Source organism: Rhipicephalus microplus, unplaced genomic scaffold (assembly GCF_043290135.1).
Source record: "Rhipicephalus microplus isolate Deutch F79 unplaced genomic scaffold, USDA_Rmic scaffold_205, whole genome shotgun sequence".
NCBI classification, from domain to species: Eukaryota; Metazoa; Arthropoda; class Arachnida; order Ixodida; family Ixodidae; genus Rhipicephalus; species Rhipicephalus microplus.
In genome coordinates, this window is record NW_027464776.1 from 202,501 (window position 1) to 217,500 (window position 15,000).

General features: G+C 61.0%; 1 protein-coding gene and 2 non-coding genes across 3 annotated transcripts in view; 1 reads left to right on the plus strand and 2 right to left on the minus strand.

Annotated features, from left to right (window-relative positions):
- LOC142792126 (uncharacterized) overlaps positions 1–15,000 on the plus strand; it is a gene marked incomplete at both ends in the record, with an annotated part of 286,387 nt that overhangs the window by 195,488 nt on the left and 75,899 nt on the right. The window lies entirely within an intron of this gene.
- Positions 969–1,121, minus strand: LOC142792136 (5.8S ribosomal RNA). The gene has a single exon (XR_012890682.1). It is a non-coding gene; the product is annotated as a 5.8S ribosomal RNA (ribosomal RNA).
- Positions 2,841–4,655, minus strand: LOC142792149 (small subunit ribosomal RNA). The gene has a single exon (XR_012890694.1). It is a non-coding gene; the product is annotated as a small subunit ribosomal RNA (ribosomal RNA).

Sequence of the window (15,000 nt, forward strand, 5' to 3'; positions counted from 1 at the left end):
AACCGAGTACGACGCCCTACCAAGTGCGCCCGCAACCCTGTACAGGGTCACATCTTCACAAGGCTGGCAAGCGGCATTCCGCTGCGCGCGTGCGTCGTCCGAGCAGTTGCGTGATAAACGACCGTGTCGAAAGCCCAAACACCGCCGAGGCCAGTCGCCGCCGCCGCAAGGGCAGCCACGCAGCCTGGCGAGAGGCATCGTCTCGTGTAGCGTCGCCCCCGCCCCAACTGGAGTGGCCCAGTTTTTTGAACGGGACGGGAACTGCGAAGCACTTAGACCGACGGCGGACTACGACGAGAACGCCTTAAGCTTCGCCAACGTTTCGCCAACTCGTGCGGGAGACTTTTTCCGCTTCGCGGCAAGTCGTCGCGCCGTGCTCTCCGCATCAACCGCGTACGCAGCGAACCGCAAACGTCGGGCGCAGCCTCCTCACCTCCCTGCGCTTTGCGCGCGAACGTTCCCTGTTCGCGCGGCAAAGCCTGGAGGAGGCACGGCCCCGCAGCGTGTTCGAGCGCCCGGTCTACGGGACACCCTGCTTACTTCGAGGGCAACAAGCGCAACGCAAGGCTGCGATCTCGCGCACTTTGCGCACGGCTGGAGAAGCTTTGCTGGCCGGCTTTCGCTCCTCGTGTTTACCGTGCGTTAAAGTTGCGCGTCCGTGGCTCTCGCAGCTCTTGCGCGCCCGGTCGCAGAGAGGAGTACGCAACCTCGACCGCACTTTCCCTGCAGGCTTCCTTCCGACTCGAAGTCCTGCGGCGGTCTCAACGAGGTGCCACATCCTCAATGCAGTCGGTCGCCCCCGTTTCGGTTGGGCTCTGGCACGACGGTCGCCACCGTCTCGCCCTTGAGTGGCCGCTGTTGGCGCTCGCTGTGAGGTGTTCAGCGTGCTGTCCGTGTTGCCGACGCGGTCAAAACGAGTCGACGGCTCACGTTCCCTTGTGCGCCGAAGGCTCTCTTGATATGTGATCCGACCCTCAGACAGACGAAGCCAAGGGAAGACCCAAGGCCGCAATGTGCGTTCAAAGAATCAGTGCTCAGTGTGTCCTGCAATTCACACCAAGTCTCGCAGCTGGCTGCGTTCTTCATCGACCCGAGAACCGAGTGATCCACCGCTTAGAGTCGTGAAAAAGTGTTTGTTCAATTCCGTACAGTCAAAACCAAACGTTTCTGGCACTCGGCCAAACAGTGGCCAAGAAGGGCGCTTTTCAGCGCACGCTTGGACTCCAAAACTCTGCCGCGCCTTTTTCGGCTGCCGCAAATCGAGCAAACGGTGTGTTTCGGACGGCGTTTCGCTTCCGCTACTTGCGAGTGCTTTCGTGGTCCACCCCTCTATAAATACTCGGGAGGCGTCGAAGCCGGTTCTCCAAGCCGGACCCGTAGGTATCGTTGTGTGCTCGCTCTCATTGGCCCGCCTAACCAGAAAATGCCTGCGGTACACCCATTTGGATAAGAGTGCACGCAGATGCGGGCCTCGACGGCTACACATTTCCTCGGGCGGCCGCCTCCCGGCCTCCGTGGAGCGCGGGATGCACGGTCCCATCGACAAGCCTCTCCCGTTTTTACCGTGGCGTCGCGGTTCACCACGGCGGGCGGGTCGGTCTCCTCCGCATAAAAAGGGGGACCCCCGCTTTTTGTTCCACGAAATCGCACAAGCTTTTTTCGCATCCACGGTTTGCCACCGCACACCAAAATGCCGATCCGGCTGCCTACTTTAGCCAACAGGTGGAGCCAGGCGCGCCGTACTTGCGCGGCACTTCCCACGTCCACCGAAGTCGGTGCCAAGGACCACTTTCGGCGCCGGAGCCGCGTACGAGCCTACTCGAGGCGGAAGAACGAAGCCAGCAAGGGCCTGGCCGCAAGTGCGTTCAATTGTCGGGACGTCCAAGTCCCTCGTTCTTCCGTGCTTCCTCTTTCGGCAAGTCGTTGCGGCACCTTCCCAAAGCGCGCAGACCCGCTAATCGCGACGAGCGCGACGTGGCCGTGCCGCCTTTCCCTCGGCAGCAAGCAAAACGCCTGGCAACGTCGACGCTCCCCTAACCGCGATCTCGCACCGTGTTTCGTGTGGCGAATTCAAAAGCCGGCCGGCGCTGCTGCAACCATTACGGTCGGTACGCATACGCCGCGGAGGGCGGGACGGTCATCGGAGCGTGCGGTTCCTCCATCGAGTACTGCGCACCTCGGCCGTCGCATCGCCGTGCCATGACCGGCCGCGCGTCAACGCGAACCGGTGCCAGCGAGATCCCTCGCCTGCAAGAACCGACCGGCAGCCTCCGTCACCCGAGGACGCGGAGGCGCTTGCCGCGGACGGCGGGACGGTATGCACTGGTGCACAGCGGACCCGTCACATCGCCAGTTCCTTGACCGACCGCCGACGCTTGTGCCGTTCCTCTCGTACTTGGCAGTCGCCGCGCGATTGTCGGGTCTCGTTCTTGCACGCTCGAACGGTCGGGAGGGCACTCGGCTGGCGTTTCGGGAACGCGCAGCCTCGCCTTCTACCGACGTAACCACGACTCGCCGTTCGCGCTCCGCCGCTCCTGTTTACAGTACTAGGCGGTCCCGCAGCGGTCGGGTCGCGCATTTCGAGCGCTTCGAGCCACGGTGCAGTGGCGGGTCGAAAGCCGACCTATGAGTGCGTTGCGCCGTTTGTACCCGCGTCCGCCACCTGGCCGACCGTCCAAGGTCGCGGTGTTGGCGTCCGCTGGGCGCAACAATTTGTCACGGGGTGCCGCTCCACATTCAGGCAGCCCCGTGGGGAAAAGCCGACCCCGCGTCCAAACGGGGTCAGCGGCAGAAAGTGTCGGGCGCAGACGCAGCTGAGGCGCTCACCCTTCACAATCCGTTAATGATCCTTCCGCAGGTTCACCTACGGAAACCTTGTTACGACTTTTACTTCCTCTAAATGATCAAGTTTGGTCATCTTTCCAACAGACCGGCGCAACCGAAAGGCCGCGCCGGACATCGGTCCGAAGACCTCACTAAATCATTCAATCGGTAGTAGCGACGGGCGGTGTGTACAAAGGGCAGGGACGTAATCAACGCGAGCTTATGACTCGCGCTTACTGGGAATTCCTCGTTCAAGGGGAACAATTGCAAGCCCCTATCCCAATCACGAAAGAAGTTCCACGGGTTACCCAGTCTTTTCAGACAGGGATAAAGACACGCTGCTTCCTTCAGTGTAGCGCGCGTGCGGCCCCGGACATCTAAGGGCATCACAGACCTGTTATTGCTCTGTTTCGTGCGGCTAGGAGCCGCTTGTCCCTCTAAGAAGGTTGTAAGGTGCTGGGAACCCCGCACCTATTTAATAGGCTAGAGTCTCGTTCGTTATCGGAATTAACCAGACAAATCGCTCCACCAACTAAGAACGGCCATGCACCACCATCCACCGAATCAAGAAAGAGCTCTCAATCTGTCAATCCTCCCAGTGTCCGGGCCGGGTAAGTTTTCCCGTGTTGAGTCAAATTAAGCCGCAGGCTCCACTCCTGGTGGTGCCCTTCCGTCAATTCCTTTAAGTTTCAGCTTTGCAACCATACTTCCCCCGGAACCCAAATACTTTGGTTTCCCGGAAGCTGCCCGCCGAGTCATTTGAGTAACTCAGGCGGATCGCTGGTTGGCATCGTTTATGGTCAGAACTAGGGCGGTATCTGATCGCCTTCGAACCTCTGACTTTCGTTCTTGATCAATGAAAACATTCTTGGCAAATGCTTTCGCAGTAGTTCGTCTTGCGACGGTCCAAGAATTTCACCTCTAGCGCCGCAATACGAATGCCCCCGTCCGTCCCTCTTAATCATTACCTCGTATTCCAAAAACCAACAGAACAGAAACGAGGTCTTGTTCTATTATTCCATGCAAGTTTATTCAGGCGACTCGCCTGCGTTGAGCACTCTAATTTTTTCAAAGTAAAAGCACCGGCCATCTCGAGGCACACAATGAAGTGCACCAAGAAAGAACCGGCATGATGTTCAGTCCGAGCCGTCGCATCGGGTAGATGCACTACTCGTCTGGAACTGAGATCCAACTACGAGCTTTTTAACCGCAGCAGCTTTAGTATACGCTATTGGAGCTGGAATTACCGCGGCTGCTGGCACCAGACTTGCCCTCCAATTGATCCTCGTTAAAGGATTTAGAGTGTACTCATTTCAATTACGGGGCCTCAAAAGAGTCCCGTATTGTTATTTTTCGTCACTACCTCCCCGTGCCGGGAGTGGGTAATTTGCGCGCCTGCTGCCTTCCTTGGATGTGGTAGCCGTTTCTCAGGCTCCCTCTCCGGAATCGAACCCTGATTCTCCGTTACCCGTAACAACCATGGTAAGCAAGTAACCTACCATCGAAAGTTGATAAGGCAGACACTTGAAAGAAACGTCGCCGGCTCGTGGCCATGCGATCAGCACAAAGTTATCCAGAGTCACCACACAATACGGGCCGAAACCCGATCGATCTTGGTCTAATAAAAGCACCCGTTACCCAAAGGGCTCCAGGCTCACTGCATGTATTAGCTCTAGAATTGCCACAGTTATCCAAGTAGGAAGAAACGATCTAAGGAACCATAACTGATTTAATGAGCCATTCGCGGTTTCGCCTTATTTCGGCATGTACTTAGACATGCATGGCTTAATCTTTGAGACAAGCATATGATTACTGGCAGGATCAACCAGGTAATCGTTCGACTGCGCGTCCGTCCTCGCCCTCGGCGGGCCGGACGCAGTCTGTGTGCGGCGGAGGCCACCTTCAGGCGCCCCAACACGCTTATTTTGCACTCCGAGATGACGGCGTTCGAGCTCGCTACGGCACAACCTTCCCGAAAGACGAGTGGGAGCCGTGCGGCAAGAAGCACGTTCATGCTCGCTCTTTTTCGTTGCATCGACTCGGTCGCGCCGTGCGGGTTGCCCAAGCCCGCTGCACTGTCGGTGGACCGGCCGGAACTAGCAACGGAGCCGAGACTGCAAAGCCGCCAGACGACGGGTCACGCCCGCGTCTTCGGCGCTTTCGCATCTGAATCGCCCGAGGACGACACGGAACACACCTCGATATCGTGGTAAAACGGCACCGTCCGACAACCAGCCCCTAACGCATCAAGCGGATGAGGCTGCAGACGACTGCCGTGGATTCCCCTGGAGCAGACCCGAGGACACGCTTGACGAGGCCGAAGCCCGCCGCATATCAGACACCCGGTCGCTTTCGCGTACGCCGCTCACGAGAACCCCCACATAATAGCAGCGATAAGTACCCAGACCTCCTTGGGCCCTAATACGAGCGTACTCGAGAAAATTTCACCGCGGGTGTGCCCCGAAACGTGTGGCATGTTGAGCGTGCCACAAGTCTACGTCGCTCTCAAACCCGCCGAGGTCGTAGAATTTGCGACCCTACTCACGAAATTCCCACCGAGGATACGGCCGCAAACGTACCGCACCTTGGGTAGGCCACGAGTTTGTGCAACACTACGCTGACGGCACAGCACCGAGGTCGTGCGCGCACGCACGGGAAAATTCCGCCGCGGTTTCTGCCGAAAACGTGAGGCACCACGACTCTCCGCAAGTTCGCGTCGACTGCGAAAGACCGAAGTCGTGAACGACGTGTCCGCTACTCGCCGCCGACACGCTGGACACCAAACGTACAACGACTCGACGGCGTCGTAGAGGCCCACGACGCGGTTTTCCTTAACGACGTCTCGGCGTGGCACCGACAGGTTAGAACGGCCGACCAACGTTCCCTGTCCGCCGTTCGGCTCAGTCGAAGGGCTCGGCGACTTCGGCAACGCTGCGAAGCCGCACGGTGACGCACGCCATGTCCCCATTTTTTTTTTCTTTCTGCGTCTGCCGGGGTGCCCCTATAATAGCAGCGATAAGCACCCAGACCGCCGTGGGTCGCTCGCCCCGGCTGACGTGGTTTTTCGTACTCCTGCGGCGGTCGCCGTCAAGCACGTCCAAATACGCTACTTTCGTGGGCGCATTCACGCTCTTTCGCTTCGCCGGAGTGCCAGCACTCACTCTGCCAAAAACGGCGAACATCCGAGCGGCGGTTCCCACTTTTGCGTCGGCGTCGCAAACCCCGCCCCGGCAGACGAGGTTTGCCGTACTCGTGCGACGGTGGCCGGCGGGCACGTCGAAAGACGCCGATATCGTGCTTGAATTGGCGCACCTTGGCTTCACCGGAGTGCCGCCACTGACTCCTCCAAAAACGGCGAAGATCCGAGCGGCGCTTCCCACTTTCGCATCGGCGTCCCGAACTCCGCCCCGGCTGACGCGGTTTACCGTACTCGTGCGACGGTCGCCGGCGAGCACGTGGAAAGACGCCGATATCGTGCCCGAATCGGCTCCGTTCGGCTTCGCCGGAGTGCCAGCACTGGCTCGGCGAAAGACGACGAACATCCGAGCGACGGTTCTCACTATTGCGTACGCGTCGCAAACCCCGCCCCGGCAGACGCACTTTGCCGTACTCGTGCGACGGTCGCCGGCGAGCACGTAGAAAGACGCCGATATCGTGCCGGAATCGGCCCCGTTTGGCTTCGCCGGAGTGCCAGCACTCACTCGGCCACAAACGGCGAACATCCGAGCGGCGGTTCCCACTTAGCCGTCGGCGTCCCGAACTCCGCCCCGGCAGACGCGGTTGCCGAGCTCGTGCGACTAGCGACCGCGAAGCCGTCTCGCGACGCCGCTTTCGTGCGCGGCTCCCACTGCGACCTGGGTCACCCGAGGTCGACGAGCAAAAAAGAATGTCGAAAAAAATTTTTTTTTTTTTTTGCGTCTGCCGGGGTGCCCCTATAATAGCAGCGATAAGCACCCAGACCGCCATGGGTCGCTCGCCCCGGCTGACGTGGTTTTTCGTTTTCCTGCGGTGGTCGTCGTCAAGCACGTCCAAACACGCCACTTTCGTGGGCGCATTCGCGCTCTTTCGCTTCGCCGGAGTGCCAGCACTCACTCTGCCAAAAACGGCGAACATCCGAGCGGCGGTTCCCACTTTTGCGTCGGCGTCGCAAACCCCGCCCCGGCAGACGAGGTTTGCCGTACTCGTGCGACGGTGGCCGGCGGGCACGTCGAAAGACGCCGATATCGTGCGCGAATTGGCGCACCTTGGCTTCACCGGAGTGCCGCCACTGACTCCTCCAAAAACGGCGAAGATCCGAGCGGCGCTTCCCACTTTCGCATCGGCGTCCCGAACTCCGCCCCGGCTGACGCGGTTTACCGTACTCGTGCGACGGTCGCCGGCGAGCACGTGGAAAGACGCCGATATCGTGCCCGAATCGGCTCCGTTCGGCTTCGCCGGATTGCCAGCACTGGCTCGGCGAAAGACGACGAACATCCGAGCGACGGTTCTCACTATTGCGTACGCGTCGCAAACCCCGCCCCGGCAGACGCACTTTGCCGTACTCGTGCGACGGTCGCCGGCGAGCACGTAGAAAGACGCCGATATCGTGCCGGAATCGGCCCCGTTTGGCTTCGCCGGAGTGCCAGCACTCACTCGGCCACAAACGGCGAACATCCGAGCGGCGGTTCCCACTTAGCCGTCGGCGTCCCGAACTCCGCCCCGGCAGACGCGGTTGCCGAGCTCGTGCGACTAGCGACCGCGAAGCCGTCTCGCGACGCCGCTTTCGTGCGCGGCTCCCACTGCGACCTGGGTCACCCGAGGTCGACGAGCAAAAAAGAATGTCGAAAAAAATTTTTTTTTTTTTTTTGCGTCTGCCGGGGTGCCCCTATAATAGCAGCGATAAGCACCCAGACCGCCATGGGTCGCTCGCCCCGGCTGACGTGGTTTTTCGTTTTCCTGCGGTGGTCGTCGTCAAGCACGTCCAAACACGCCACTTTCGTGGGCGCATTCGCGCTCTTTCGCTTCGCCGGAGTGCCAGCACTCACTCTGCCAAAAACGGCGAACATCCTAGTGGCGGTTCCCACTTTTGCGTCGGCGTCGCCAACCCCGCCCCGGCATACGCGGTTTGCCGTACTCGTGCGGCGGTGGCCGGCGGGCACGTCGAAAGACACCGATATCGTGCGCGAGTCGATGCTTCTTGGTCTCGCAGGAGGGCCGCCACTCACTCCTGCAAAAACGGCGAAGATCCGAGCGGCGCTTCCCACTTTTTCGTCGGCGTCGCAAACCTCGCCCCGGCAGACGCGCTTTGCCGTACTCGTGCGACGGTCGCCGGCGAGCACGTCGAAATACGCCGATATCGTGCCCGAATCGGCCCCGTTTCGCTTCGCCGGAGTGCCAGCACTCGCTCGGCCAAAGACGACGAACATCCGAGCGACGGTTCCCACTATTGCGTACGCGTCGCGAACCCCGCCCCGGCAGACGCGGTTTGCCGTACTCGTGCGGCGGTGGCCGGCGGGCACGTCGAAAGACGCCGATATCGTGCACGAATTGGCGCTCCTTGGCTTCACCGGAGTGCCAGCACTCACTCGGCCAAAAACGGCGAACATCCGAGCAGCGGTACCCACTTAGCCGTCGGCATCCCGAACTCCGCGCCGGCTGACGCGGTTGCCGAGCTCGTGCGACTAGCGACCGCGAACGCGTCTCGCGACGCCGCTTTCGTGCGCGGCTCCCATTGCGACCTGGGTTACCCGAGCTCGACCAGCAAAAAAGAAGGTCGAAAATTTTTTTTTTTTTTTCTGCGTCTGCCGGGGTGCCCCTATAATAGCAGCGATAAGCACCCAGACCGCCGTGTGTCGCTCGCCCCGGCTGACGTGGTTTTTCGTACTCCTGCAGCGGTCGCCGTCACGCACGTCCAAATACGCCACTTTCGTGGGCGCATTCGCGCTCTTTCGCGTCGCCGGAGTGCCAGCACTCACTCTGCCAAAAACGGCCAACATCCGAGCGGCGGTTCCCACTTTTGCGTCGGCGTCGTAAACCCCGCCCCGGCAGACGCGGTTTGCCCTACTCGTGCGACGGTCGCCGGCGAGCGCGTCGAAAGACGCCGATATCGTGCGCTAATTGGCGCTCCTTGGCTTCTCCGGAGTGCCGCCACTCACTCCTCCAAAAACGGCGAAGATCCGAGCGGCGTTCTCCACTTTCGCATCGGCGTCCCGAACTCCGCCCGGGCTGACGCGGTTTACCGTACTCGTGCGACGGTCGCCGGCGGGCACGTCGAAAGACGCCGATATCGTGCCGTAATCGGCCCCGTTTGGCTTCGCCCGTGTGCCAGCACTCACTCGGCCAAAAACGGCGAACATCCGAGCAGCGTTTCCCACTTTCGCATCGGCGTCCCGAAGCCCGCCCCGGCAGACGCGGTTTGCCCTACTCGAGCGACGGTCGCCGGCGATCACGTCGAAAGGCGCCGAATTCGTGCACGAATCGATGCTTCTTGGTCTCGCAGGAGGGCCGCCACTCACTCCTGCAAAAACGGCGAAGATCCGAGTTGCGCTTCCCACTTTTTCGTCGGCGTCCCGAACTACGCCCCGGCTGACGCGGTTTACCGTACTCGTGCGACGGTCGCCGGCGGGCACTTCAAAATACGCCGATTTCGTGGGCGCATTCACGCTGTTTCGCTTCCCCGGAGTGCCAACACTCACTCTGCCGAAAGCGGCGATCATCCGAGCGGCGGTTCCCACTTTTGCGTCGGCTTCGCAAACGGCGCCCCGGCAGACGCGCTCGTGCGACGTACTCGTGCGACGGTCGCCGGCGAGCACGTCGAAAGACGCCGATATCGTGCTCGAATCGACCCCGTTTCGCTTCGCCGGAGTGCTGCCAGTCACGGCGCAGAAAACGGCGAACAAGTGTTTTTTTTTTTTTTTTTTCCTAGAATTTGTGTTATAGAAGGCACATTTGATATCGGACGATAATTTTCAACTTTATCACGCGCACCGATTTTCGTGTAGAGGTTTGCAAGTTTATGGGAATTTCTCCACTTGGAATAATGCGATTTAGTAGTACTACGAGAACTTCATGGATGTACTCAAGGGTACGGGGCAAGTCAGTTACGTCAACACCTGCAGATTTTTTACACTTCAAACTGAAAATTGTTGGTTGTGAGTCCTCGTGTGATATTAAAGGCCGATTCGCTAACACATAGAACAAAGAAAGAAAGGAAGAAAAAACGCCCGCGCTCGCTCAAGAAACCTGGGTTCGCAACAAGTGGCAACAACAAGCAACCGAGCGAGTGCGCCAAAACCCGTGGCGGCCGAACAAACGCGAAGTCCCAACCGCGTCAGCCGGGGCGGCACGGGACAGGAAAAATCACTTCAGCCGGGGCGGCGGGGCACCGAATAAACCTCGTCACCTCGTCGCAGGATAAAAGAGGAAACAAAAAGTCTAAACAGCGTCTGCTGGAGCGAATGCGTAATAAAACAACAACAACAACAAAAAAAAAAAAACACCCGCGCTCAAGAAGTCTGCAATCACCACAAAAGGCGACTGTGACCGAGCAGCGTCAGCCGGGGCCGTGCGGAAACGGAAAAACCGCGACTACCGGGGCGTCGAGGCACCGAAAAATCCACTTCAGCCGCGGCGAAAAAAAAAACAAAAAGAAATACGGAGGGGGGGGGGAACCACGTCTGCCGGGGCGAAGGAAAAAAAAAAACGCGTCTGCCGGGGCGAGCCCGGGTGCGGCACCACCGGGAAAACTGTGGCAAACAGACATGGCGATCGAGTGAGTGGGCCGCCAGCCAGGCTCAGCCAAAAAGTGCAAAGTCCGAACTGCGTCAGCCGGGGCGGCAAAAACCACGTCAGCCGGGGCGGCGCAAAAAACCGCGTCTGCCGGGGCGGCACGAAACCGCGTCAGCCGGGGCGGCGCGAAAACTGCGTCAGCCGGGGCGAAAGAAAAAAAAAAAAAAACGCGTCTGCCGGGGCGAGCCCGGGTGCGGCACCACCGGGAAAACTGTGGCAAACAGACATGGCGATCGAGTGAGTGGGCCGCCAGCCAGGCACAGCCGAAAAGTGCAAAGTCCGAACCGTGTCAGCCGGGGCGGCAAAAAACCGCGTCAGCCGGGGCGGCGCAAAAAACCGCGTCTGCCGGGGCGGCACGAAACCGCGTCAGCCGGGGCGGCGCGAAAACTGCGTCAGCCGGGGCGAGCCCGGGTGCGGCACCACCGGGAAAACTGTGGCAAACAGACATGGCGATCGAGTGAGTGGGCCGCCAGCCAGGCTCAGCCAAAAAGTGCCAAGTCCGAACTGCGTCAGCCGGGGCGGCAAAAAACCGCGTCAGCCGGGGCGGCGCAAAAAACCGCGTCTGCCGGGGCGGCGCGAAAACCGCGTCTGCCGGGGCGGCGCGAAAACTGCGTCAGCCGGGGCGAAAGAAAAAAAAAACGCGTCTGCCGGGGCGAGCCCGGGTGCGGCACCACCGGGAAAACTGTGGCAAACAGACATGGCGATCGAGTGAGTGGGCCGCCAGCAAGGCTCAGCCAAAAAGTGCTAAGTCCGAACTGCGTCAGCTGGGGCGGCAAAAAACCGCGTCTGCCGGGGCGGCACGAAACCGCGTCAGCCGGGGCGGCGCGAAAACCGCGTCTGCCGGGGCGGCACGAAACCGCGTCAGCCGGGGCGGCGCGAAAACTGCGTCAGCCGGGGCGAGCCCGGGTGCGGCACCACCGGGAAAACTGTGGCAAACAGACATGGCGATCGAGTGAGTGGGCCGCCAGCCAGGCACAGCCGAAAAGTGCTAAGTCCGAACTGCGTCAGCCGGGGCGGCAAAAACCGCGTCAGCCGGGGCGGCGCGAAAACCGCGTCTGCCGGGGCGGCACGAAACCGCGTCAGCCGGGGCGGCGCGAAAACTGCGTCAGCCGGGGCGAGCCCGGGTGCGGCACCACCGGGAAAACTGTGGCTAACAGACATGGCGATCGAGTGAGTGGGCCACCAGCCAGGCTCAGCCAAAAAGTGCTAAGTCCGAACTGCGTCAGCCGGGGCGGCAAAAACCGCGTCAGCCGGGGCGGCGCAAAAAACCGCGTCTGCCGGGGCGGCACGAAACCGCGTCAGCCGGGGCGGCGCGAAAACTGCGTCAGCCGGGGCGAAAGAAAAAAAAAAAACGCGTCTGCCGGGGCGAGCCCGGGTGCGGCACCACCGGGAAAACTGTGGCAAACAGACATGGCGATCGAGTGAGTGGGCCGCCAGCCAGGCACAGCCGAAAAGTGCCAAGTCCGAACTGCGTCAGCCGGGGCGGCAAAAAACCGCGTCAGCCGGGGCGGCGCAAAAAACCGCGTCTGCCGGGGCGGCACGAAACCGCGTCAGCCGGGGCGGCGCGAAAACTGCGTCAGCCGGGGCGAGCCCGGGTGCGGCACCACCGGGAAAACTGTGGCAAACAGACATGGCGATCGAGTGAGTGGGCCGCCAGCCAGGCTCAGCCAAAAAGTGCCAAGTCCGAACTGCGTCAGCCGGGGCGGCGCAAAAAACCGCGTCTGCCGGGGCGGCGCGAAAACCGCGTCTGCCGGGGCGGCGCGAAAACTGCGTCAGCCGGGGCGAAAGAAAAAAAAAACGCGTCTGCCGGGGCGAGCCCGGGTGCGGCACCACCGGGAAAACTGTGGCAAACAGACATGGCGATCGAGTGAGTGGGCCGCCAGCAAGGCTCAGCCAAAAAGTGCCAAGTCCGAACTGCGTCAGCCGGGGCGGCAAAAAACCGCGTCTGCCGGGGCGGCACGAAACCGCGTCAGCCGGGGCGGCGCGAAAACCGCCTCTGCCGGGGCGGCACGAAACCGCGTCAGCCGGGGCGAGCCCGGGTGCGGCACCACCGGGAAAACTGTGGCAAACAGACATGGCGATCGAGTGAGTGGGCCGCCAGCCAGGCACAGCCGAAAAGTGCTAAGTCCGAACTGCGTCAGCCGGGGCGGCAAAAACCGCGTCAGCCGGGGCGGCGCGAAAACCGCGTCTGCCGGGGCGGCACGAAACCGCGTCAGCCGGGGCGGCGCGAAAACTGCGTCAGCCGGGGCGAGCCCGGGTGCGGCACCACCGGGAAAACTGTGGCTAACAGACATGGCGATCGAGTGAGTGGGCCACCAGCCAGGCTCAGCCAAAAAGTGCTAAGTCCGAACTGCGTCAGCCGGGGCGGCAAAAACCGCGTCAGCCGGGGCGGCGCAAAAAACCGCGTCTGCCGGGGCGGCACGAAACCGCGTCAGCCGGGGCGGCGCGAAAACTGCGTCAGCCGGGGCGAAAGAAAAAAAAAAACGCGTCTGCCGGGGCGAGCCCGGGTGCGGCACCACCGGGAAAACTGTGGCAAACAGACATGGCGATCGAGTGAGTGGGCCGCCAGCCAGGCACAGCCGAAAAGTGCCAAGTCCGAACTGCGTCAGCCGGGGCGGCAAAAAACCGCGTCAGCCGGGGCGGCGCAAAAAACCGCGTCTGCCGGGGCGGCACGAAACCGCGTCAGCCGGGGCGGCGCGAAAACTGCGTCAGCCGGGGCGAGCCCGGGTGCGGCACCACCGGGAAAACTGTGGCAAACAGACATGGCGATCGAGTGAGTGGGCCGCCAGCCAGGCTCAGCCAAAAAGTGCCAAGTCCGAACTGCGTCAGCCGGGGCGGCGCAAAAAACCGCGTCTGCCGGGGCGGCGCGAAAACCGCGTCTGCCGGGGCGGCGCGAAAACTGCGTCAGCCGGGGCGAAAGAAAAAAAAAACGCGTCTGCCGGGGCGAGCCCGGGTGCGGCACCACCGGGAAAACTGTGGCAAACAGACATGGCGATCGAGTGAGTGGGCCGCCAGCAAGGCTCAGCCAAAAAGTGCCAAGTCCGAACTGCGTCAGCCGGGGCGGCAAAAAACCGCGTCTGCCGGGGCGGCACGAAACCGCGTCAGCCGGGGCGGCGCGAAAACCGCGTCTGCCGGGGCGGCACGAAACCGCGTCAGCCGGGGCGAGCCCGGGTGCGGCACCACCGGGAAAACTGTGGCAAACAGACATGGCGATCGAGTGAGTGGGCCGCCAGCCAGGCACAGCCGAAAAGTGCTAAGTCCGAACTGCGTCAGCCGGGGCGGCAAAAACCGCGTCAGCCGGGGCGGCGCAAAAACCGCGTCTGCCGGGGCGAATGCAAAAAAAACAAAGAAAAAAGCCCGCGCTTAATCAAAAGAAAACAAAGAAAAAAGCTTGCGCTTAATCAAAAGAAAACAAACAAAAAAAGTTCGCGCTTAAGCCTGGCGGTGGAACCACCGGGGCAAACAGACCTGGCGATCGAGTGAGTGGGCCGCCAGCCGGGGTGAGCCAAAAAGTGCAAAGTCGGAACCGCGTCAGCCGGGGCGGCGCGAAAACCGCGTCAGCCGGGGCGGCGCAAAAACTGCGTCAGCCGGGGCGGCACGGAAAAACGAAAACCGCGTCAGCCGGGGCGGCACGGAAAAACGAAAACCACGTCAGCCGGGGCGACATCAAAATGAGGAAAAAAAAAAAAACTGCCTTAGGACACCTGCGTACACTTTCATGCGTTTGGGCATATCTCTCTGTAACACGCGCGCCCCTCGTTACGCGCGGCACTCTGTTTTCTCCGACACCCATATTTCGGCGGCATGTGGCACGCGCGCCCGTCCCTACGCACGGCACACCGCAGTGCTTTCTCGATATTTTTCTTTTCCTCCAACACCGTCATCTATAGGCTTTTAGTGACCTGTTGCTCGTGGCAAAAGTTCGCTAGCTCTGACACCTCTTGCATGCGCACCGTTTTTGCGCACGGTGCTATGCCGCAAAGCACGGCAGTCGCATGCGTTTCTCTCAGGCACCTCTTTTTTGACACAACGCTGTGGTGCTTAGAAACACACCCGCCGCTTTTGCGCACAGAACTCCACCGTACAGCACGGTAGTCACGTTTGTTCCACACGAACAGCAGTGTGCATCGTGCTACGACACTTTGAAAGCTTTTTCTTCCGAGTCTCGACCGCGCTGTTCCTTTCGTACTTGGCGCGGTTTTGGGACCAGCTTTGTTTTAAACCCCTACTGCGCGCCGTTCCTTTCGTACTTGGCGCGGTTCAGGGTTTGTTTCGAGCCCTTAGCCGCGCTGTTCCCTCCGTACTTGGCGCGGTTTAGGGTCGAGCTTTGTCTCGAGCCCTCTCCGCGCCGTTCCTTCCGTACTTGGCGCGGTTTAGGGTTTGTTTCGAGCCCTTAGCCGCGCTGTTCCC